Source organism: Macaca thibetana, chromosome 4 (genome assembly GCF_024542745.1).
Source record: "Macaca thibetana thibetana isolate TM-01 chromosome 4, ASM2454274v1, whole genome shotgun sequence".
NCBI classification, from domain to species: Eukaryota; Metazoa; Chordata; class Mammalia; order Primates; family Cercopithecidae; genus Macaca; species Macaca thibetana.
The window spans coordinates 5270147-5293681 of record NC_065581.1 but is presented as its reverse complement, the minus strand read 5'-3'; the positions used below and the strand labels follow the sequence as shown (position 1 = coordinate 5293681).

Here is a 23535-nt window from a genome sequence, read left to right as displayed (position 1 = left end):
CCAGATATCCATCAACAGAAGGGTAAACAGTGGTACATTCCTAAAATGGATTACACACTCACACACACACAAACTACTGTATACACAACGGGGATGAATCTCAAAAACATTTGATAAATGAAGGAAACCAGACACAAAGAATATATTTTATATATATATATGATATATATATATAAAATATATATATGGAAACTATATAACAGATAAAACAACTTTTTTGGTTGGAAAAAAATCAGAACAATACCTACTCTAGATGGTGTGAATGAAGACTGACCAGAAAGGGGCATGAGAGGACTTCTTGGGGTAAAAGGGATGATTAGTATCTTGACAGAAAGTTTAAATTGCAAAGATACATACTTTTCTCAGAACTTAATGTGCTGGCTCACACCTGTAATCCCCACATTTTGGGGTGCCAAGGTGGGAGGATCACCTGAGGTCAGGAGTTCAAGACCAGCTGGGTCAACATGGCAAAACCTCATCTCTACTAAAAACACAAAACTTAGCCAGGTGTGGTGGTGGGCGCCTGTAATCCCAGTTACTCGGTAGGCTGAGCCAGGAGAATCACTTGAACCTGGAAGACAGAGGTTTCAGTGTGCCAAGATCCTATCACTGTTTTCCAGCCTGGGTGACAAAACGAGGCTCCATCTCAAAAAAAAAGAACCTACTGAATGGTATAACCAAGGTCTGTGAAGTTCACTGTATGGAAATTTTACTCTAAAAAAGAATTATATATAAATGTTGAACTCCAGCTAATTAGTTATCGTTATCTACATCTAAGGGGAATTCGCAACATATTTGAAACCTGTCAAAAAAAAAAAAAAGAATTGGTGGAGGATACAGGGATACACAGATGAATATGTGACTATAAAGCAAGTACAGTAATATGTAAATTGTAGAATCGAGGTGGTGGCTATATGAAGTTTAACTGTAAAATTTTTTCAACTTTTCCTGTATGCTTGAAAATTTTCATAATAAAATGTTGGTGGGAAAAGTAGGCACAGGATTGGATCAAGAATACAATAGTACACTCAGGAGCATGGATCTAACCCTGAATGTCTAATTTTCAAATCCTGGGGCTCTATGGATATCTCAGCGGATGCTCAGGGAGTGAAAGTGAAACAGGAACTTAGGGTTCAGTCCCTGATGAAACCACAGCAATTCTACTTTATTTATTTTACAAACTGGCCCTTCATATAAAATAATTTTCATGACTCCAATGATGCAACGAAACCCAAAGACACAGAAAATCACTGCTGGAGGTGATGATGAATTTTATCCACCCAAGTACTATGGGCATCAGTGAATAAAAATGTACTCATGTATTCTTCAAGAATGGTTGATATGCAGAGTGGTTTTTCATATGTATGCCCAAAGACATGGAACTCAGGAAAGAACCTTAAGGATCAGCTGGTTTAATATCTTGACCTTATGGATGAGAAAGCTTGGTCCTGCGAGGGAAGAGACTTCTGGGTGACTGCATGTCCCTGGTAGTCAGGGTGAGGTGGCAGGACGCCCCGGTCCATGAGCACTGCTGATCCAGGCCTGCTCTTCCACACCGCCATATCCTGCCACCATCCCCAGGACTCCTCAAGAGTCTTTTAATGAGACTTGCTCACAGTTTCTGGTGACAAGGCATTTGAAAAATAAGGTCTGTGCTTCACAGGACAAAATGCTTCAGAAACAAAGTCCATTCTCTTCATAACTGCCTGTGAAAGATTATAGGCCTATTTTCTGATTTTGACATTTATTTGAAATTCAGATTCTACTGTATAACCTAATAGGAGCTGTGGAGATAATTAACACAAATGGAAAATCTCAGGGTAAAATGGGAGAACGGAGGAAAGGGAACATTCTTAAAGTTCAAGCCACTTTCCTGTGCCACTTCCCAGCATTTAATTGTGAGCTATTCTCAAACACAAAATTCAAACAGTAACCTGAAATTACTCTGCTCTCTGAATCTCTTACCACTCATCTCTGTTGTATTCTGCAGAGAGCACGTGGACCTCATTTCACACATGCGTGCCTGAGAAGCTGTGGGTAAACTGCTACGTAAAGGAGACTAGAACTGAACTTTTGCTGTAATCAAGACGCTGCTCTCAATTTAACGTACCTGGGGGTGAAGTGACACTCCTGCCAAATACATTCTGCCTAACGACCAGGTTTACAATCTGTGCGGTCCTGGGTCTTTCTGAGATTTTTCAAAATCAAAAATAGCAGCTTGCCTTTAAGGTTTTTCACCTCTGTAGCAGATCAATGAGGAATATCTCTAAAAGCTGGTTACCTTCTTACTAACACCTCCAGCAAAACATCTGGTGGAAGAACAGACGCATAATAAAAATAATTATAATGGTGTTTTATTTTTATTATTATTATTATTTCTTTATTCACCAACCAGGCACTTCACATACATTGTCTCATCTAGTCATCATCATAACTAAAGATCAATATTACATTATAGAAAGGGAACACATTGGTCAGGCGTGGTGGCTCACGTCTGTAATCCCAGCACTTTGGGAGGCCAAGGTGGGTGGATCACTTGAGGTCACGAGTTTGAGACCAGCCTGACCAACATGGTAAAACCCCGTCTCTACTAAAAACAAAAAAAATTAGTCAGGTGTGGTGTCACGCACCTGTATTCCCAGTTAATTGGGTGGTTGAGGCAGGAGAACTGCTTGAACCCGGGAGGTGGAGGTTGCAGCGAGCTTGAGATCATGCCACTGCACTCCAGTCTGGGTAACAGAGCAAGACCCCCTCTCAAAAAAAAAAAAGAGAAAGAGAAAATGAAGCACTGTGGTTACATAGAGAAGAAGCGGGACTGGCAAGCATCGGAAATCCAGATCTAACTCCAATGCCCATTCTTTTTTCCACTGAATTTGGTTGACAGATAAATGTCAGTTATCCCAGCCAAGCGAGCTCACTCTCACTTCACTGCCTCTGGGTTAGTGGAGCAGATTTTATCAGTTGGTGCAATGTGTCCTTTCACACAGACAAAGACTTCAAGGAGAGGCTTCCATAACACGCTGCCTCCTCCCTAAACCACTCAAGGTCAGTAAAGGTTCAGTTGCCTGCACTTGACCTTTCAGCCCAGCAGATTAGGGGGGTACAGTATACTGAAGACGATAACATGGATTATCCAAGACACAAAGACAAGCAGCAGCAACTACTCTGAATGGGAAAAGGGGACATATCTACGTCAGGGCCTTCCTTCGGGTCAGTGTGATCTGTTACAAATCCCTGTCACTTCCTCTCTGGGCCTGTGCGCCTCCATCTCCAGGAACCCATTTCCATGCAACAATGGTATTAGCAAGCAGATACACCCACAGGGAATGAGGTCCTTGCCTCAGCCAGCCTCTCTACTGGAAACAGCTGCAGTGGCTTTCCTGAATCGCAGCTTCTGACTTTGATAAACTGGACCTGGAGGCCACTTGCTCTTAGGTCACCACATCAAATGCAGTGACTTCTGTGTCGTTTGGTAAACTAAAATCTAAGCATCCATTGAGGTGAACACATACCCAGAAACAAGCCTCCGAAGAGAAGCACGGAAGGCACAGCTGTCACGCAGCTCAGAGCAAAGACAGAGGACACCTGAGAAGCAGGCAGTGTCCATTCTTAGCCATTGCCACACACAAGGACCACTTACAGCTGTGGCTAGAATTTGAGCTAGTTTATTTTTATCTTTTAAAGGGACTGGGGAGGTAAACTTCATTTCTGAAATTCTGAAGTAGTAAAACTGACACCACAGACCCGGGCAGAGAGGCATGAATATTAGTACCGTAGACAGCTACCAAGGCAAAGGTCCTCTCCCTCCCACAGGAGAACCCCCAGACAGGACCCATGTCATACCAGCTCCTCCTCCACTTTCATTCACCATACATTCCTGGAAAAGGTGATAAAAACTTAATGTACAGAAGTTCAACACTGGGTTTACATGTTCCAGAGAACTAAAAATGTCTAAAATTTCTAGTTATAAAATGTATATTTTTATATCCAACTGTTAAGGAATGCGCACTTTTAAAACACATCAAGAATAACTGAAATGTAGGCTGGGTGCAGTGGCTCATGCCAGCGATCCCAGTACTTTTGGAGGCCAAAGCAGGCGGAACACTTGAGGTCAGGAGTTCGAGACCAGCCTGACCAATATGATGAAACACTATCTCTACTAAAAATACAAAAATTAGCTGGGTGTGGTGGCGTGCACCTGTAATCCCAACTAGTAGGGAGGCTGAGACAGGAGAATCGCTTGAACCCAGGAGGCAAAGGTTGCAGTGAGCCGAGATCGCACCTTTGCACTCCAGCCTGGGCAACAAGAGTGAAATTCCATCTCTAAATAAATAAATAGATAAATAAATGAAATGTACAGTTTTGTCTACAGTAATAAACAACAGTTTTGTCAGCAGTAGTACCATCTCTAATCGGTAAAATAAATTATTACTACCATTATTAACTGTAAGGAGATATCAATGGTCATTTCATATAGATTAGGGCAGAAATGAGTGATGTAGATTTTAATGAGGTCTTGTCTGTTTTCTTGTAAGGCACCAGCTACCTTCTGTTGATGACGAGTCTGTAGTAAGCTGGATACCTAGTGAATGGACCCATGAACTCTTTCCCAGTATTTGAGTTCCCAGAATATTCTGATAATAATTTTCATTTCATATTTTAGTGATCTTTTCTCAATTCTCTCTCACTTCCCCCTATCACTTGGACATTGTAGTCTTGGAATTTGGGATATGTTTAATTTTCGCCCCTTTGTGCACTGAGTGGATCAGCTTATTTTTTTTTTTTTTTTTTTTTTTTTTTCAGATGGAGTTTCGCTCTTGTTGCCCAGGCTGGAAGGCAATGGCGCGATCTCGGCTCACCGCAACCTCTGCCTCCCGGGTTCAAGCAATTCTCCTGCCTCAGCCTCCCAAATAGCTGGGATTACAGGTATGCACCATCAAGCCTGGCTAATTTTGTATTTTTAATACAGACAGGGGTTCTCCATTTTGGTCAGGCTGGTCTCGAACTCCCAACCTCAGGTGATCCGCCCACCTCAGCCTCCCAAAGTGCTGGGATTAACTTATATTCTGTAACTGGCCTAGTTCACCTTATATTCTATAACTGGTCTAGTTGACCATGAGTCACTTAATTGTGTCAGTTGTCTGGCTGTTAGTATCAGCACTTATATTTTACCATTTCTGTTCATTTTTAGGAACTAATATAAATAAATGCACCACAGTATTCAAATAGTTATGCAAATAAACACTGCTTAGCAAAGTACAACTGTTGACTATTGTGCTTGACTGTAATGAAGTAGTAGAACTGTTCATCAGCTGATGCATGAAAGTCCCAATTAGGCCTAGAAAAGGTAGTTTGAGGATATCTATCTTTTAATATTTGAAAGTGCTGATTGCATGAAAGTCACATTGTCAAGTTGTGGAGAACACATAAATAGCTAGCATTATAAGCTTTAAGTTGCTTTCTAGGTCTCAGTTCCCTCTTCTACAAGATGACCAAATTAATCTTTATGATCTTTAAGATGCTTTAAAATATGATCATGTGATTCTACTTGGGCTATTCAGATCCTTACAAAGAAACTGAGTTTTCTTACTTTCAATGTAATTGGAACCGGCTTATTTTACCTATCTCATTTTTGTCAGCTCAGGTAAGAACTGGAATTGGTTTTTTTTGTTTTTTTTTTTACCCTTCCTCTTAAATCGAATAATTAAAATCAGCTTACAGCAGAATATATAGTTACGATAAAAAATTAGCCAGATGCAGTGACTCACACCTTTAATCCTAGCACTTTGGGAGGCCAAGGCGGGTGGATCGCCTGAGGTCAAGAGTTCAAGACCAGCCGGGCCAACATGGTGGAACCCCATCTCTACTAAAAATACAAAAAGTAGCCGGGTTTGATGGTGGGATCCTTTAATCCCAGCCACTCGGGAGGCTGAGGCAGGAGAATCGCTTGAACCTGGGAGATGGAGGTTGTAGTGAGCCGAGATCACACCACTGCACTCCAACCTGGGCGACAGAGCGAGACTCTGTCTCAAAAAATAAATAAATAAAATATAATAAAATAATAAAGTTATGATAAAAAATAAAAACAGAGTCCCAAGTAGGGAAACAGAAATAAGAGTGGAAAATCAGAACCATACAAAAGTATCACAAATATATAGATGATTAGGGACCTACTGATGTTTTGCAGTGTAGGCAGGTCAAGAGCAGCCGGTACACTGATGACTGAAGGGGGAGCTGTCAAACCCCACCCACTGTCTCCCAGGAAAAGCTTCTCACAGTTTTCTCAAAGCAACTGCTCTCACAGGGGGAAAAAAAAAAAAATCTCTCCCCATGGCCACAGAGCAGGCAAAGGAAAGTAAAAAAACGTGTGCATATGAAACTGAGTCAATAAAAATATTTCCTCATCCATTTTGTGTCTTCTGTTCCCTGCCAAGCCCCCAGGCAGATGGCTCCTCCTCCCCACAACAGCCAATTCATTGACAACCACAGCAGCACCCAGGCAGGAGGGCAGAAGATGGCTTAGCCTTGACCAGAAACAACAGGGAGCTCCCAGAGTTCCTACTGAAAGAAGGGGAGACCTTAATGTAGCCATTTCCTGAGACCTACTTACATCTTTGCATTTATTTTTTATCACCTATGGCACTGTTGGTGCTCTAACCATTCCTAATATTAAGAAAATGTAGGCTAAAAATTATTATTTAAAAAAAAAAAACAGAAAATTCTGATTGATTTTTAAGGAAAAACTTTATGGGCTCATGTACTTACACTAAGATCAGAGAAAAAAAGTGATTATTCTTATAAAAGTATTCTGAGACCTTAGGAAGGAAAACACAGTAGGATTAATCTTTCACCAAGAGTAGACTTTAGATAGAATTTTCTACTTGACCTAATAAATAATCAATAAACTTGAGCTATTTCCAGGGTATATGCACGCATCCTTCTGAACACATGCCGATGCTCCAAGTCATGTAACAAAGCCTGCTTCCTGGACATGTAGGGTATTGGACAGAGCAAGGCCATGTGGAAAAACATGTTACAGGTGACTGGTTGCTACCTTATCACAAAGTATGGCCTCATCATTGCATAGCAAACGCATAGCAAAGCAGACTCAACATCAGTTCTGGGTCACTGTGATAAGTAGATGTGAAAGGCACCTAACATGAACTCAGTCAGTATTTGGTTGTTATTAATATTGTTATTGTTAAAGAAAAATCAAATGGAGGCCACAGTGTGGGCATATCCTTAGGCCAACCACCCATAGCCACATAAGAGAAAGGTAAGCTATCCTGACTTCTCTAAAATGCTGGCTCTGGCCATAAACGAAACTTAAGCTCTCTGTCCTTGTCAGCATGATAAAAGGGAACCAACCATCTACAAGCAAATAAGCTTTTACAGCTCTGCTTGCCCTGAAAGGAATGGAAGATTATAATAATAGCAACAGAGATTAATGTACTTCTTCATTTATGCTTTATAAGTTGCTGTGAGCCAAGCTTCTGTGAGTCAAGACTCCTGGTTTGGCTAGGTGCCATGGCTCATGCCTGTAATCCTACCACTGTGGAAGGTCGAGTTGGGTGGATGGCTTGTGCTCGGGAGTTTGAGACCAGCTTGGGCAACACAGCGAGACATCATCTCTACAAAAAATATAAAAATATAAAAATTAGCCAGGCAAGGTGGCATGTACCTGTGTCCCAGCTACTGCTAGCTGAGGCGGGAGGATCACTTGAGCCCAGGAGGTCAAGGCTGCAATAAGTTGTGTTTCTACCACTGCACTCCAACCTGGCTGAAAAGGTGAGACCCTGTCTCAAAAAAAAAAAAAAAAAAAAAAAGAGGTCTTCTGGTTTGTGAATTTTTGGTATGCACAATAAACAAAAAATTTGCTAACTTGCCCGGATTTCATTTTTGACATTATCACTGATATTAAACATGATTTTAAAATATAGTTATCTTTGAGCCAATTAGGAATATTTGCTAGGCAAAATTGTTTGTTACTGAGACAGAACTTTCCCAGTTACATGACAGTGTCTAAAACATTACACATTGGCACTAGCACAGTATTTTTCATTAGAGGACATAAAATACTGACAGAGTAGGCTAGCCATGCCACTGGACACAAAGTCCTGGCTTTGGTCACAGTTGTATTTTTGTCATCTTGCATTTTTTCTGATCCTTTTGGTGTGTTTTTAATTTTTTTAAATGTTTGAAATGAAAAAAGCCATATAAAAATATAAACTTTAGTTTCAACTCATTTTTACCAATAGCCACATATGACACCCAATAAAAACAAAAAGCATATACCTGTACGTATCTTGACAGTCATTAATATATTATTGAAAATAACAGTATATTGAGGGAAGGCTAATAAATCTGGGGACTGTATAGAAAAATCACAAGAAAACTGCATGTTCCAAGGCACTGAGCACCAAAGTACAGCAGCCCTTCGCTCACTTATTCAACAAACAAGGGTGATGCTAAGCACTGAAGATTCACAGAGAAGGTGATATAGCCATGAAAACACTGTGCCAAACTCTAAACATGTCTCAAATACACAGAATGCAAGCTACAGAGTATTAAATGCCATAGAGAATGCCAAGAAGTGCCCTGCAAATCCAAGAACTCATACCTGAGATAATCAGAGCGCTCTATCAAAGAGGTAAACTTCTGTGCAGGTGGGTTGGGTGGGCAGGGAAAAGGGAGAGCATTTTAGAGCAGAGGAAAGAGCATGAGGAAAGTCACTGCGGTCAGGACGACCTGGACAAGGCCATGCATGTTCCATATGAATTCTACTCAGGACTGTGGGGCATTTGAAAGACTATGCAAAAGATTGCTGAGGAGAAAAGAAAGACAAAAAGTCTGCATCCAAGAAAAAGTACAGAAAGGGAGACGAAAACACACCCAGAGAGCAAACAGATAGATGGTTTCAGCTTCGGTAAAAACAAAAGCACAGTACACAATTCAGGAAATTAAAAACAGCACATCGTGAGAGCAAGTTAGTAGGAAAGTCACATGAATAATTTTTTTAAAAGATAACTCTACCTGAACCTCGTGAAAAAATCCGAACTATTTTATTCCATATAATCTATAGGTCTATTAAAACAATCATCCATAAAAGTTGGGTTTTACTTTTGAATCAGTGAACTCATTTTTTTTTTATTCTAAGTGTCTCTGTCTCAATATCACCAAGTTTCTATATCACCAGAAATAGAAACTCAGTATCACCAAGTTTCTATATCTCTCAATATCACCAAGTTTCAATATCACCAGAAACAGAAAAAGGTATTTTAAAATCTGCCTTAAGTTTTCAAAGCTACTATTTTAATAGATTTTCCCTAAAATTCTAATTGTTCTACCAAAAATATGAAAAGATGTCATTGGTCATTACCACATGAACTTGATGCTTTCCCAGAAGCCTTTCTTCACAGTAATCTGTGGTCTCTGGATGAATTAGTTACAAAATCACTCCAAACAGTGAATAGGCAATTTACAGTCCATCATTTCTAAAATGTATAGGACTTCAGCCAATGTAAGAACATTAATTAGATGGGCACTAATGGAATGTGACTACTAGAAGGAAGAAACTGAGATACGTTTTTGGCCACAACACAATGGAACATCCAGAATGCTCAAGTGAATCAACTCATGAACTATTAGAACAAATAAAAGCGTGGTGAAGGGGATTAACGTACAATTTTGAAAAATCAACAGCTTAAATCCCAGCAATTACCAACAGTAAATAAAGATATAATGAAAAACATCCTTTATAGTAACAAATATATAAAGAGGCCTATGTGAAACAAGTCACAAAACTTTATAAGAAACCATGAAAGAAATTTGGAATTTAAAAGGGAGATACTCCTTGTATATGAAGATTGAATAGTATACAATGCCGCTCTACCCAAATTATTGTCCTGGAATTCACAGTGAAAAGGTCTGCAGAAGAAAGAGGAAAACAAGGGGAGCGACTTGTGAAAATGATTCCCAAGTTCGTTGGAAAGATTAAACAATTGACAGGACCCAGGAATTTTTTTTTAAATTCCTTAAATTTTATTATTATCTATTATTTTAAAAAATAGAGCAACAATAATGAAAACTAACATAAGACTTGACACAGCAAACAAACTCTGATATATTAGTTCTCTCTCAGTCTCTCTCTATATATATATATTTATACACATACACACACACAAACACACACATAAAATCTCATAAACCAATGTAGAAGGAATAAATTACATACAAAACAGTGCTGGAAAACTATTTGGGTAAAAAAAAAAAAAGTGATATTTACTTCCTGTCACATGCCAAAATAGAATGCACAGGGTTTTATTACCTGTTTAAAAAGAGAAACAAACAAAAAATACTGGTAATTCTTTAACTGATTTTGTGTGAGGAATGACTATTTTACAAAAGAAATTTAAAAGAAGTATACAAAACCAAATGAAAGATACATACATTTGACCACATGAAAATTGAAAACTTCTGATGTTTACAAACATCAAAAACTTGCAAGGCTGAAAAAGCAATTGTGGGAAATATCTGCAGTGAATGAGGAAACACATGCAGATATTTTCTTTCAAAACTAATCTGAAAAAATAGAAAGAATGAAGAAGACCTACTATTTGATAGCACAATCAGGTGAATACAGTCAGTAACAACCGTACGTTTTAAAATAAAGGGTGTAACTGGATTGTCTGTAACTCAAGGATAAATGTTTGAGGGATGGATGCCCCGTTCTCCATGATGTGATTATTTCACACTGCGTGCCTGTGTCAAAATATCTCATGTACCCCATAAATATACACACCTAATATGTACCCACAATTTTTAAAATTTAAAAAATACAAATAAAAATAAATTTTAAAAAATCTGAACTTTTGAAAATAGGTTATCCGACCATAGGTTCATGAGATCCACATATGTAAAGAAAAGTCTTTGGTTTTAGAAACACTTTGAAAAGACTCATAGCTTCTAGTTACATGGGTATAAAATAAAGTCACCGAGACTTTTAAAATCCATCAGATTGCCACGTCTCTGTTCTTCCAGAAAAAAAAGGCTGTCTTATTTTATAACCCTGAAGTGTTATATTTAGAACTAAGGTGTTTTTTATTTTCTCCTTTCTGAGTGTTTTTACCAAAAGCCAAGCTTACCTTTCAGTCTGTTTATCTGTCAGATACTTTTAGTATCTGAAAAACAAAACTAAAACACAATAGGAAAAAAAAAGCTGAGAATTAACAGTTCCACTACATTTATACCTCTGCAAATTTTCCTATTAAGTCTTAAGAGAGCTCTGTGCTGAAGAAACAGGTCCACTGCTCCTCTGAGTGTGCACCAGAAAGACAGTGGGCAAATGGGGAGGCACCTCAGATTCAACACAGGCTTGACAATAAAATCTATTCCTCTCTCTTCTCCTCTAAACAAAGCAAAATAACTCAGAAGTACAAAAAGAATGGAATTAAAAACACAAGTATCACTATCTACTACACATACTGTCCTGCTACTTGACAATATGACTAAATTAAAATGAGGCCTATGTTTGCATATCAAATGTTAACAATTTTTCACTTTCCACTTGGCTAAATGTTTTATACCTTTTGATTACTAGTCACATAATTTCTCCAAAAACTTAAATCTCCAATAATAGTGAAAAACTCATTTATGCCACTCTTACACACTGAATCATCCAATAAAACTTGATTTCACCAAACAGCAGTGATAAAGTATTACAGAAAACTGATTTACATTACAACTAATTGCTAATTGTTCAATAACATGTTAATATTCACCTAAGAAGATCTGTTCCAAAAAAAAAAGAGCTTGGAACAGTTTCTATCTGAATGACAAGTCTAATTAATCAAATCAATTCTGCATTTCAATTTTGGTAAAAAAAAAAAAAAAATCAATATGTAAGTGCAAAATACAAAGATGAAAAAACATTCATCCATATAGTAAGCTTTCAACACTGAAGAAGAAACATCAACATAAAGCACCTGTACAGTTAACTCTGGGTCCCTCCCTGACACTTACTCATTTCTTATTCTCATTTCCCCTCTCTGTTTGTTCCTCTTTCAGGCCAGGGCTGTTAAACAGATCACAAAGGATCAGATGGGAGCAGAACTGAAATGGATATGGGCTTTGCAAATACAAGAGTCACTTAAAGCAATGAAAATCCTGAAGTGAGGAGACTGATTTGGAAGTAGGAATTCAGACAACACCTTTCTAGAGTACGGTCATACGCGTGTCAAGGAACTAATGCTCTTGCAGGTCAAATGTCAAGAGATGGTGACATGCCTTAGAAGCCATATTCAGTTTCATCAACTTAAATCACCAAACTATCACAGAAACCATCAAAAAGCAGTATCAGATCCCAACCTTAATTTATAAATAGAAAGCTTTGCTTCTCAAAACAGGGCTTGCCTACATATGGAGCTGGGAAGCAGCTGTTCCACACTGCCCTAAGATAAACATGGCTCATAGGCCAAGACTACACATTTTCACAGAATAATATTTTTATTCCTGGAGAGATAATATTTTTGGATTGTTTTCCTGATATTAAGCGATTTATCATTTTATGTTAAAGACAAATGGGGAAATATTTCAGAGGAGAATAAAATCATAATTTGGTAACTAAAGCCCCAAAACTATTAAATATTTCACACTTTACATCATCTTGTATGTATAAGTATACATACCCATCTTCCGCCAGACTTGATTCTCAAACAAACACGAGCAAACTGCTCTGCACCTCTTCTTGTCCGATAAGAATTAATACTGGTGACTTCTCACAGCAGTACAGTAGTGCATAGCGATCTACCTCATTCTTTTCAATGGTGCCAAGTATTCTGTCATATAAAAGCCCATGTTTACTTAGCTGTTTCCTTACTGATAAACATTTGTTTCCAATATTTTGCTAAAATCAGTAACTCTATAATGGAAATACTTGTATCTTTTCATACACATGCTAGCATTTTTAGAATAAATTTCTGAAGCTGACTTGCTAGTCAAATGGTTTGTGTGTTTTATATTTTAACAGATAGGGCCAAATGGATCTCCTAAGAGGGAGTACGCCAGTTAGGACTCCCATCAACAACGTACAAGTGCCATACTCCCCGCACCCTTTGTACCACTGTGATTAAACTATTTTACTGCTATACTGCCAAGTAGTTTTACTACAATAGTTACTGTACACTAAGTGATAATGTGAGAGGACTTTAAAAAAATGTCCTACTTTCCAAAATACTGTTGTTTAAATCATCATCCCTGGCCACAAACATTTTAAAATGTATGAAGCCAGAGGGCCACCATATTCATAGGGAAACATAAATACATTTCTAAAAGAGCATGTGATTAACAAGAGGACAGGCATCAAGTCCCTTGGAGGCTTAGGAGAAAGAACAGCAAATGTAGAGGATGCCAGAGGAGACATTCCTGGAAGAGGCTGAGGTTCCAACTGGATATTTAATGATGAATCATACTGGGAGAGCCCAAAGCAAACAGGGATGATGCAGTAGATGGTAGATGATGTACGTACAAAGTGCACAACGGCAGAGCTCAAGTCAATAGAGAATTATATGGTAAGCTATAGGTCTAACACCTGGCTAGGGACTGCTCAAAATACAAACAGGCCAGTCAAACAAGAGAATCAAAACAGTGGCCAGAGTACAGTTTTTAAAGTGCAGGAAACTCAACTATACTCAGCCACCACCAGTTCAGAAAGACACTTGCCTCTGCTGAAGGTGAATACATCCTCATTGCCCAGCAAGGTAAGAGGTTCCTCAGACATGTCTAAACTGTATAAAATATCTACTTAATATGATAGCATTGCTCAAAATAAGTAAGTCAGAAAATAACCACAACTTTCCCACTTCGTGTTTCATAATCTAGCTGGTCATTACAGTTCAGTCATTTCAAACTGCAAGAAGCAGCACACTCCAGCAAAAGAAAGGGGTTTTGAAAGAAACAGTCCTGGGCTCAAATTCTGACTGCGTCGTAACTAGCAAATTCATTCAACCTCTTAAAAAATCACAATGTCCTTATCTGCAAAACGGTCATCAAGGCTACGCAGATGAAATGGGATAGGTATGAAGCTAGAGGGCCATGAGAGACACAAGTCTCCTTCTCCTCCCTGTCCATCTATTTCAAGTAAGACAAAATAAACAGTATTGCTTAATTATTGACTGTTCCCAAAATCTTTTAGTTTTCTAATTTCATTGCCGTAACTCCATTAAAACAGTAAAAAAGTATTTGGTGATGAAAAATGTCAAGGCGATTCAGAAAGCAGAATGGTACACTTTAGAGGTTACCAATGCCAAGAAAAAGTATTATGGATTAAATTCAAAAGATCATATAAGAAAATCAATATTAGTATAACATTCTTGATTTGGTCTATAAACCTAAGAGCTGGGTCAACTAAGAATAACTTATTTTGCTCAATAAAAACCAATGTTCAGTATCCACTCTTCTCTACGACTTAATACTGAACCATTACCTTTTTAATGCGGTTCATCCTTGTCTTGATTCTCATCACCCGCCCATGAAAGCATTTGCCCTACGTGCCCTGCACACATCATCACTAACCCCTTGGGCACAATATCATATGCAATATACAGACGATTGGTGTTGAAACCACCTAACATTGCCCTTGTTTTATTTGTTTCCTCTGACTCTGTAACATCTTACATCCAACATAAATAGGTAAATACCTTCAGGTGTATTAAAAGTAAGGTTCTCTGAGTTAGCATGGTTTTAAATAAAACAAGTGATGTTAATCGGAGTAACTCAGCTACTTTAGGTATAATATCAATCATCAAAATCAGCCAAAAACTGCTAGAGTAGCATCTTCCCAACTTCACATAAATAAATCTGCTAGTTTCTTAACATTCCATGCTTTCCATTAGCCTTTCTATGGCTCTGCTCATTTCTTTTTTATAACCATATACTTCTTTCTATTGATTCTTAGCACTTCATATATTGGCAGGAAACTATTGCCAGCCTAATGTCATGCATTTATGCAGTGCTTTCAATTAAGTCATTTTGGAACCTCCTTAGCATTCTGCTGAAGATGATGTGCTATGCCCCTGCAAAGTGGGTGGCTTCATTCTTCTTTACATTTCCAGCACACGACCCACTGCTTGCTGCACACTGGGTGCTCAGTGTCTATCACTGGAGCAAGATGACAGCATGTCTCTAAAGTTACACAGTCCTTAGCCTGAATCTCAGCGCTGGTACTTCCCAAATTTAACCTGAGGCCTGGGCAAATCATGTGACCTCTCAGGGATTTCGTTTCCTGTCTGAAACTAAAGGGGATCAGGAATATCTACTTCATTGACTTTCTGTGAAAACTCAATGAAATAATGTATTTACAGTGACTACTACAGCAGCTGTGCCATGGCACATTAGGGCTCAGGAAATTGGAGCCAATTCACTAAACCATGCACATATCCTCATTCAAGTTCTCTTGGAGATCATAAAGTACCTCAGCAATGTTGGGTAATAGGTTCAGAGTAGGGCAGTAGGTTCAGGGCTAAAGCCCTCTCTCTAAGACCAGTCACTATAGAGGTGTGACCCCAGGCCCCAAGAAGCAGCTAATGCTCTCTGAAATTCACTTTGATAATGCTGAATTATTTCCCACACATTGTTTTTAGTTCAATTCTGTCAATGTTGACCTCGCTCCGCCTTTCAGACTCAACCCCACTCTGACCCAGTAACGATACCAGCTGAGGTAAAACTGGGCTGGCTAATCCCCAGCTCTCCCTTACACATGTCCATCTTCATATCAAACCTTTGTTATTTCACTATTGGCAATAATAGCACCAGGGGAACTAGAGACAAATGTGAACAAGACACCAGGTAAATTAACTTATGTGATCAGACAGGAGAAAATCCCAGCCACCAGAACACTGTTATTCAAGCTCTTCCCTGTGGCCAGGGAATCCTAAGGGGTATAGTTTGGCAGGCTGGACATGGGACATGTGAACGCTCCCAGAGATGTGATCCGTGGCTCTGGTTAATCTCTCATTATGAATATCTAAATACATAGCACTTTAAAACTACAACTCATTAGTCAGGCAAAAACTCTTTGAATGAGGTAACATTAACATGAAGAAGGCCATGATTAAGACAGCCAAGCAAAATAAAAGAGAAAATTCATTCTGTTAAAGCCCATCTAAGTAAAATACTGAAAACATTGTAGAAATAAGACTCAAAAAATATATACGTAGAATAAGACCATCAACCAATTTTTTTTTTTGAAAGAGTTTTACTCTGTCACCCAGATGTGATCTCGACTCACTGCACTCTCGACCTCCTGGGCCCAAACAATTCTCAAGCTTCAGCTCCCCAAGTAGCTGTGACTACAGACCATACCACCACACCCGGCTAATTTTTGGGACTTTTTTGGAGACGGGGTTTTACCATGTTGCCCAGGCTGCTCTAGAACTCCTGAGTTCAAGCAATCCTCCTGCTTACGCCTCCCAAAGTGCTAGGATTACAGGCATGACCCACTCCACCCAGCCAAAAATCACTGAATTAATGTCTATTACAGTAACATTCACTCCTGTAGAATTTACAAACTACACACTCAAATACATACATATTCTGACTTCTCAAATTTAACTACCCCATTAGAGAAGAGTGAACGAATACATGTCTGGGGAAACACGCATAATCCAAAGGTATCTGTCAATGAACATAAAATTTCATTGATGCCACCTGTTTGTGAATCATTTGCTACTCCATAATATTCCTGTATTCATTTTAATTTCCTCCAAAGCTTTGAGTGAGATTAAAACTCCATGAAGATGCGCTACAGTTATTCTCCTAGCCTATACCATATAGGAGGCAACACCCCACACAGTACCCTCGATGTTCCTGGGGTACCCGTGGAGCCAGCATAAGAAACACAGCTTCCTCTGGGGATACATAACACTGAGCTGAATGGAGCCACCAGCACAGAAGCAGCATAAGCTACATCTCCTCTCTCGTGGGACTTAAAACCTACTTTGGGACATAAAACTGAAAAAGCAATCATCTACCTGGCGAAGTAGGTCTCAGAGATGTTCAAAGAAAGGGAAATCACAAAAGAAAAAAGTGAGGATGGATAAGATTTAGAAGACAACACTACACAACACTCTGATATAATAATAAATCTATATATTTGCTCACTGTCCCAGGTTCCCAAGGGGCTCCTAAAATCTTTGTAGTATCTTGATTGATAGGAATAATAGGAGCAGCTTGTGTTCTAAAATTTGGTGTTTGTCCCATTCCCGATTGAGAACTCCTAAATCCCGCGGAATTTCTAGGAAGCTAGGAGTACATTTTGTTCTCATAATGCCACTCTTGGTGGCCCATGAGACAGCTTCCGGATGGACACAGGTCTCCAGAAATATCAAAGCAAGAACTGAGGGCCTCACGAACAGAAAGGGGAAAGGGGCTGGAGATTAAGGCAATGACCAATAGCCAATGATGTAATCTATCATGTCTATGTAATTAAAGCTCGATCCAAACTCCTGAACCACAGAGTTGAGAAAATATCCCGGCTGGTGAACACAACCAAGTGCTGAGAGAACGGTGTGCCGGGAGATGGCATGGAGGCATCACACCCAGACCTCTTCACCCTGTGTATCTCCTTCTGGGTTGTATTCTTTATAATAAACTGTTAATATAAGTGCAGTGCTTTCCTGAGTTCTGGGAAACTTTTTAGCGAATGATCAAGGGGACCCCCAATTTATAGCCGGTTGGTCAAAACTGCAAGTGATAACATGGGGTTTGAAACTGGAGCCTCTACTGTGGGTAATCTTGTGAGACAGTTTTTAACCTGTACAGTCTGGGCTAACCCCAGACAGTGTCTGAATTGAATTGTAGAACACTCGGTTGGTGCCCAGAGACTTGGATGATTGGTTGACATAAAAAAAAAATTTTTTTAACTCATACATTTGTTGTCACAAGTTTTATTAAAAACAAAACAAACAAACAAACAAAAAACAGGTTGAAAGCATATCAACTATGACAGGGCAACAAAAAGACAATTGAAAAACACTGGTGAATTCATTCCAGATCTCAATCACAATTCATAATTTGGGACCATCACTCTGACATCGGGAGACACTGAATAAGGTAAAGCATATGACTTGTTTTACAAACTGATAAGCTACGTTAACTTTAAAATATTTTATCACATGGTTTACCTCACAGTAAAAAAGGATTGCCTCCAATGAGCTTGTATATAAGTTGGTTGGTAGCCACATTTTTTGTTTTAATAGAAACAACATTAAACAGAGACTTTAGAAATCGACCAGACTACACTATCACTGAAACACAGCACTCTAATACCACAGAACTTACCCACCACACAGAAGAGGATGACTTTGGAAAGTTATAGAGATAAGACACTTCCCTCCCTCGAACTGCTCAGGCCTGCTAATCCCACTTTATCTCCAGCGAAGATTTATAAGGTCATGTCTGAGGAAGTACGAAAGATGAGCTCTTTGGCACAAAACTGGGCAAACTGCAATAAGAAATTACTCCAATATTAACAGTCAGGTTAAAAACAGAAGGTTCCGGAACATGGGGCTGCAGAGAAAAAGTCTACATGTTAGGTTTTTTCTTTTATTTTTAAGGACCTCTTACTTATAAAGCATTCTTGCTAGGAAAAGATTCCTAACTCAATTTGCCATAAAATCTTAAAAGTCAACAGGGATAAGGTAGGAGTCACCAAGATACCATAAATACACTGCCATCAGTTATCCTTCAAACCATACAGTAACACCAATGAAAAGATGTAGCCTTAGTGGATGTCAGAGACATGATGGACCAGAGGGATCAGTTTAGGAAATGGAGGCAGAGATTGCCCCCCATCATATGGGAGCTCAAGGGCACAGAGCTCAGCCAGAACCTAGGTCTCCTGAATCTCGAGCTATTCATCTTTGATGACATGACACTGCCAATGGAGAGCCTATTTCACGGTCTCGGTGTGAAAAATAAAACACAAACAAAACCCCCTATCATTGTACCATTCATGCTTAAAACTCATGGGAGAACATAACCGTAAAATTATAAAGAATATAAAATTATTTCCTAGACCAACATTCTCAACCAACAGGGTCAATAGTGCTTTGGGGGGAAGGGTAAACAAAGAGGGAGACTGAGCATTCTCTGGCTAAAATTATTTTCCTAATTCCTTAAAAATACACCAAAGCTAACATGTAGGCTCTAAATGAATAAGCGACTTTACAGCAACAAAAACAAAAGGTATATATACATTTAGATATAAAAAATCTATTAAAATCAGTATTTTAAGGTGAATGCAAAGAATGACATGAATTGCAGGTACTCTTTTACTGTTTGACAACCAGTCTTCCTACTCTCTGCACAACCTATGAAGGGGTAAAATTTCCCCAAAGGGTATTGAAAGTCATCTGTACACACCAGTAGTCAGCATGTCATTCCAATAATGTGCAGGACAGTATCAACATCCAGTGGAATCCATCAAGTGGAAGTCAACACAGGGTCAGTGGGCAGAGCAAGCTGAGCTGTCCCCTTTCCCGTACTATCTACTCTCAAGTGAGGCAGGTGGTAGACAACTCACTCCAGGATAAAGGGTAAGCAAGGAGAAAAGGAAGGAAAGATAAACTCAGCTCCAGTGGTACACTGTAAACCCTAAGGGCAATGTATTAGTCTACTCTCACAGTACTAATAAAGACATACCCAAGACTGGGTAATTTATAAAGAAAAAGAGGTTTAATGGCCTCACACGGCTGGGGAGGCCTCACAATCATGGCGGAAGGCAAAGGAGGAGCAAAGGTATATCTTACATGGTGGCAGGCAAGAAAGTGTGTGCAGGTAAACTTTCCTTTTATAAAACCATCAGATTTCATGAGACATATTCACCATCACACGAACAGCAAGGAAAAACCTGCCCTCATTATTCAATTACCTCCCACCAGGTCCCTCCCATGACACATGGGGATTATGGGAGCTACAATTCGAAATGAGATTTGGGTGGGGACACAGCCAAACTGTTATGAGGCAAGCTCCACATAATCTACAAAATCTATAGTATAGCCTTTCCTGGATGTTTCAACTCTTCATAAACCAATTTGACAAATGATATAGACTTTGTATTAAATAATAGAATTAAACTAGAATAATAACGGTTACCATTAGCACAGGCCTATAAAATGAAAGATAATAAATGTTAATTTCTTTTCCTTCCTTTTTTGTTAGGGGGTAGGCTAATTCAGCCAAAAGTTATGAAGGCACAATTTCCCTGGAATTTGTTAATTGAGATATCACTCCAGTGTAAGGAATCATGGCTAAGGAACAGCTATTGCCAGCTGCATTTGTGAGCGGCCTAAGCTGATTTACCATTACCATGATTACGGTTTTACAAGTCTATTCAGTAATTCACAAGTTTAATGCCCTTAATGCTGAGTTGGGCTACAACACTGGTTAGCTGCACTAATTAGTTGAATAGAAGACTATCTGAAGTTATTAGAGGATTATATGTAAATTAATGCTAAGAGTATATAAATAGGTTTCTAATTCCAAATATTGCCTCTAGAAAAAAAAATCCACAGCACAACTGCCCCATGCTCCCCACACCCCACTCTGACCATCTGATGACACTGGCACATGGAGATGCCATTCATGACGACAGAGCAAATCCTGCTGCTGTGAGTGCATCGGGTCACCCAAATGGCCACCAGGCTCCAGTGGTGTTCCTGAAGAGGGTGGAGGGAGAAGGCTGCTGCTCCTGGAACTTGAAGCTTTCACGAAGGTGACACAGGAGGGAGCCCAGGTCAGACTCTAATCCTGGCTGGTGCCAGTCAGTGCGGGAGACCAGACCTGCCCTGGCTAAATACCTGCTGGTGGATCTCAGAGCAGGCACACTGAGCCCTGGGGACAGCAGCCACATGGGCCAGGCTCTGTCTGCAGAGCTGACACAACTGCCGTGTGCTGGACGTTAATGATTTGCTTCAGGGAAAGACAAAGTGGATGCTGCTCACCAAGTGTCAGGGCCCCTGCACTAGAATCTGTGATTGTTCTATCCAGAACAGAAGAAATGTTCCTTCAGTCACTAGCCTGGTACCTTGGGTTTGCCCTGGGGCTGCGCATAAGCTCTGAATCCAGTGAGTTACACATCAGAGAGAACAGGAGGCAGAGCAGGCTCCACTGATGGCATGAATAAATAACACTGCACTCAGTCATCTTAGGTCATTCTCCTTTGGGGTTTGTCCACATATCTTAGGATGAGTTAAGAAGAAATTCCCATGTCAGAAATTGAGTGTGCATAAACTGTTATCACACATTGCCAAACATTCTCATAAACACTGTCCCTGTAAATGCCCCTATCAACAATATATGAGAAGGCACTTTTCCCAATTCCCTCCTAACATGGTATATTGTGAGTTTTTTTCCATCTCTGCCAATCTGATGCTTAAAAATGTATGCTTTCATATTTATTTATAATATTAGTGATACTTAAAATTCTTTATTCAACTTTGGTACTTACTTTTTGTTAACAGCCTATCCTTGGCATTTTACTACTACTGTGTTGATTGTTTTCTTATCAATTTATCCATCATATGTACTGCAAATATTTGGTAATTTCTCCTTCATGCTTCCTTATGAAACTTAATAATAGAAAAAAATCATTTAAAATTTTCATCAAAAAGGATAAATTGAGGCATATTCATAAACAAGTAGACCATTTTTTCATGGCTAGCTTGATAATGAGTACAAGTAATTCTACCGGATACTTGTTTAGGAGCCTGCCGCTTGAGCTGTAGGAAGATTACTGGGCCCTACAATAAACTACTAGAGGTGCTTGTGGCTTCTGCTCTTCAGCAACTGAGTGATCCTTTGTGCTTGAAGCTTGGAGGCTGCACAAAGCTGAAACTGGCCCCTGCACAGGCAAGCAGCCCAGGCAGCAAAGTACTGGGAACCATGCCAGTCCCTGCTGCCACTGGATGGCAGGAGGGGGCAGTACTCAGCATGCCCACTAGGTGCATTTAGCACCAGGAAGCAAAATCAGTGATGCGTGGCTCTGTCAATTTCCTTACCTGCACTATTCAAGCTGGAAATAGATTTGCTTCAGGTGCTCTGGCTCCCACGATGTCAGCAGTTCCTCTCCCCTTTGACTCAGGAAAAGAAAAGTATATTTGAGAAGCACCCACCAGAGCTCCCAGCTTACAAGGGGGTGAGGGATCCAGAAGCAGCTGCTATGTCGTGCATCTCTGGAGTAGCCAAGCAATGTTCAGCCATTCTTTCCTAACTAAAAAAAGACTGAACAAAACCAAAAAGGAACTTTTCAAACACTGAAAGCCTTTTTTGATAAAAGGTGAAGTTTCTCAAAATCTGCCACCATGAGGTACATAGATGTACAAGAAACCAGATGTGTTTGCCAGAGCTTGCTAACAAAATCCTTCCTGTGGCAGGGATGGCACGTCTCTCAACATGATGCTCTCAGGAGGCAGGGATAAGACAGAGGAGGGATAGGATCTCTTCTTGGTGGAGAGCCCTGTGACTCTCCCTCCCTGCACGGGGTGAAGTACACAGTGACCTTGGTGCACTTCTTCCTAGAAGGGGACTAAGACTCAGGGGCTACCAGTCAAGTCTGGAAAGGCTCGAGTTCATTGTTCATTTCATCAAGTTGTGGTAGTAAAGAGCTGGGTTTCTTCAAACACTGTCTGTACACAGTTTACTGTATATTTATGCTTGGAGTATGTGTACTGTTCACACATTGGTAAACAGAAATTTACCTCACAAAAGGGCTCAACTGTTTTTTCACTGACATGTTCCAAAAACTTGCCAGAAGCAGAGCAATAAGTGAGAAAAGAAAGGGATGATGGTTGAAAGGTGGGGGGATCCACATTTTTCCAGAATAGTAGGATGGAATTGTAACCAACATCTTGGTAAAAAAAATAAATAAATAAAAAATCATAGTCTCTTCCCCACAATAATACCACAATACCTAAAAAGACCAGTGACTGGCAGGTAAGGAAAGAGAAAGGTAAAATAGATTATAAACTAATTGATAAAGCAAAACAAAAAAAAAAATCCCAGAAGTAAATTCCCAAGCAGCTTCAAGCAGGTGAAATGCATATGCGTGATCCTCTCTCTTCTAAATAATTTTACAGCCCCATACAATAGGGTTTGTCACTACTGCTACGAGCTAAAACAAGAGGAAGGAAACATGAACTGCGGCTTGACAGTTAAAGACTGGTTTACTTTAGATAAAACCCGAGAGGGGCTTCTGGCTGATTTCACTCAGGAGCGCTTTCTCTTACAGACTAAGAGTATATATTGGTTTTGGGGTGAGGGGGTCTATCACAAGCTTGGCATGTTTCCATGTGAGGGAGAAGTTTTATGACAGGTTGGAATGTCTCTGGGAGGAGGGGAAGTTATCTTGGGAGCTGGCATCTTCCCGGCTGGAAGGGGATTATCTTGGGGCTATAATGTCTCTGGTCGGGGAGGAGTTTGGAATGTTTCCGGTTGAAGATGTTATTTGTGGTTTATGGTTGTGCTGACCTTAGCCATTAG

At 39.6% G+C, this 23535-nt stretch overlaps 1 protein-coding gene across 5 annotated transcripts in view; it reads right to left on the bottom strand.

Annotated features, from left to right (window-relative positions):
* The window catches only part of FARS2 (phenylalanyl-tRNA synthetase 2, mitochondrial), a 515781-nt gene that overhangs the window by 418210 nt on the left and 74036 nt on the right, over positions 1–23535 (bottom strand). The window contains exon 1 of one of the 5 annotated variants that reach the window (XM_050789676.1): positions 12687–13248. The exons of the other annotated variants lie outside the window; for them this stretch is intronic. The gene's annotated coding sequence lies outside the window, so the exon portion shown is untranslated. Of the gene's footprint in view, positions 1–12686; positions 13249–23535 lie in introns of those variants that run through there. 5 annotated transcript variants of the gene reach the window in all.